Source organism: Enhydra lutris, unplaced genomic scaffold, assembly GCF_002288905.1.
Source record: "Enhydra lutris kenyoni isolate GAN:26980312 unplaced genomic scaffold, ASM228890v2 scaffoldscaffold253, whole genome shotgun sequence".
In the NCBI taxonomy this organism is placed as follows: Eukaryota; Metazoa; Chordata; class Mammalia; order Carnivora; family Mustelidae; genus Enhydra; species Enhydra lutris.
In genome coordinates, this window is record NW_019154337.1 from 46,427 (window position 1) to 49,183 (window position 2,757).

The following is a 2,757-nucleotide window of genomic DNA, read 5'->3' on the forward strand; positions in this document are numbered from 1 at the left end:
GGCTATCTGAGGTCAACGCCTAGACAGGTAACAAATTTCAACATCTTTTGTTTATGACAAGACATGTAACTCAAAGTCTTTGTCTTCATGTGCCCACAACATAGAAGAACAGCACATTCTGATTTGCCAGGAACACTTCAGGGTTACATCTGTTTCCCAGCGTAATTATTAACAGCATTCCCTTTTACCCTCAGAAGTGTCCCATTTTAGACAAAAATGTTCATAGCCATCCGGCCACAATGCCATAGTAAAATGTGTCTACAAGATTTTCCAGGCCCAGTGCAAAATAAAAGTGTGAGGCCTTTTGCTCAAAAAGCAGGGGGAAATGTGTTATTAAAGGTACTGAAATAGGGGCACCTGGGTGGCTCAGCTGGTTAAGCCTCTGCCTTCAGCTCACGTCATGATCCCGGGGTCAGGGGATTGAGCCCCGCAATGGGCTCCCTGCTCAGCAGGAAGCCCGCTTCTCACTCTCCCTCTCCCGGTGCTTGTGTTCCCTCTCTCGTTGTCTCTCTCTGTCAAATATAGTCTTTAAAAAAAAAAAAAAAGAGGTACTGAAATATAAAGCTTTTCTCTTTCTTTCATATCTTAGCTCTACTCACACTCTAGTCCCAATGGACTTCACTTGTAAAACACAAGTTCAAAGATAAAATGAACACAAATTTCAAGACAGTGCTAGCAGAGCTCTAAACCAAGTTCCAGGTCCTTCTGAGCATGAAGCCCAGAGCAAAGTGCACAGCATGCACACCCATGAAGCTGGCCCTGCTCTGCCCTTCTTCTGTTCACTCAGATGGGTCTGGGAAGACATCCTGATCTTGGAATGGCCTATGATTTCACAAGCACTGCACAAAATTCTGGGGAAAAACAGACAAGTTCTTTTCAATATGGGCCTGTCCTCAAGAAGCTTACATTCTAATAGAATGAGACCAAAGTAAACACATACATGTATAAGCCTCCTTTGGTGCAGGGAAGAAGAAACTACAAAGAAGTGAGCACTGTAGCCTGGGATGGGGAAGGGGGGACAGCAGAGAGGACAGGATTATGAAGTTTCCTGAAGGAAGGGAGCCCTGAAAGCCCAGTGAGAATTCAAAAGGATAAAAGGGCTAGCAAGAAACAAAAGAAGCCAGAGATGCCATGGGAAGAGAGAATCACTCTATATACCAGCTATCTGTGGGGTGGGAGTGGGGAAAGTTGTCCTCGCTTTAAAAAATGAAAGGGTTGGAAATGAGAACAAAAAGGAATTAGAAGTATAAAAGATCTTAGGGGTACCTGGGTGACTCTGTCAGTTAAGCATCTGACTTAAATGCTCAGGTCTTAATCTCAGAGTCCTAGAATCAAACCCCAGTCAGGCTCCCCTTAGCAAGGAGTCTGCTTCTCCTTTTCCTTCTCCCTCTGCCTCTCCCCTGGTTCACGGTCATGTGCTCTTTTTCTTTCTCTCTCAAATAAAATTTTTAAAAATCTTTAAAAGAAAAAGAAGTATAAAAGATCTTAGTAAGAAAAGTTTTCCCCTTCAGGTCATATGATCATTTAATCAAGAGAAAAAANATGTGGGGCTCAATCCCAGGACCCTGGGATCATGACCAGAGCCAAAGGCAGATGCTTAACCAACTGAGCCACCCATGTGTCCCCTCCCACAATTTCTTACCCAACTCCATCTAGCAATAAGTTTTCAATTTTAATAATCAAGTGCTAAGGTTAGAGGAAAAACTCATATATCAAATAAAGATCAACAAATTGGTTTTGGATGTAGATTAGGTTAGCTCTCTATTTCTACAATTCGGGACTCTGCACAGTACTTTTTTCATATACCTCTAGAAAGAAGTAACTAATACAGTTTAAGAAGTGGCTCGGATTTTTCAAAAGTCAAAGGACTTCGTCACCAATGAAGTTTCATGAAAGGCAAATCTGAAGCTATTAAAAGTCAAATCTCCACCTCACATCAGTCAGAATGGTTAGTATCAAAACAAAACAAAACAAGAGATAACAAGTGTTGGTAAAGACATGGAGGAAAGGAAACCCTCATGCACTGTTGGCGGTAATTGAAATTTGTGGGGCCCTTATGGAAAACAGTATGGAAGTTCCTCAAATAACTAAAAATAGAAGTATCATACGATCCATAACTCCAGTTCTGGGCATTTGCCTGAGGAAAATGAAAACACCAATTCAAAAAGATATATGTACACCTATGTTTGTTGCAGCATTATTTACAGTTTGTAAGCAACTTAAGCATCCATCTATAGATGAATTGATCTAGAAGATGTGGTATGGAATAGAATATGAAATTCACAATGGAATATTACTCAGCCATTAAAAAGCATTAAATCTGGCCATTTGTGACAACACAGATAGTATTATGCCAAGTGAAGTAAGTCAGACAGAAAGACACCATATAATTTCATTTACAGTGGGATCTAAAAAACAAAACAAGCAAACAACAATAAAAAGAGAAACAGATTCATAAATACAGAGAACAAACAAGCAGTTGCCAGCAGGGAGGGGGGTGGGGGGATAAGTGAAATAGATGAAGAGGATTAAGAGGTACACACTTCTGATTATAAAATAAGTCATAGAAACGTACAACATAGGGAATATAGTCAACAATATTGTAATAACTTTGTAAAAAAAGAAAGTCAAATCTTAAAAACATGCTTTTTTGACATTGCTGCATGGAAGTGTACAACAATCCAATTTATCACCAATTACCCATATATTTTCAAATATCTAAATATTTCCAAAGAATGTGGCCCCAGGGGCTCAGGT

General features: G+C 39.9%; 1 pseudogene; it reads left to right on the forward strand.

The window, feature by feature from the left end:
* Window positions 1-2,757, forward strand: part of LOC111140212 — a 28,284-nt pseudogene that overhangs the window by 25,327 nt on the left and 200 nt on the right.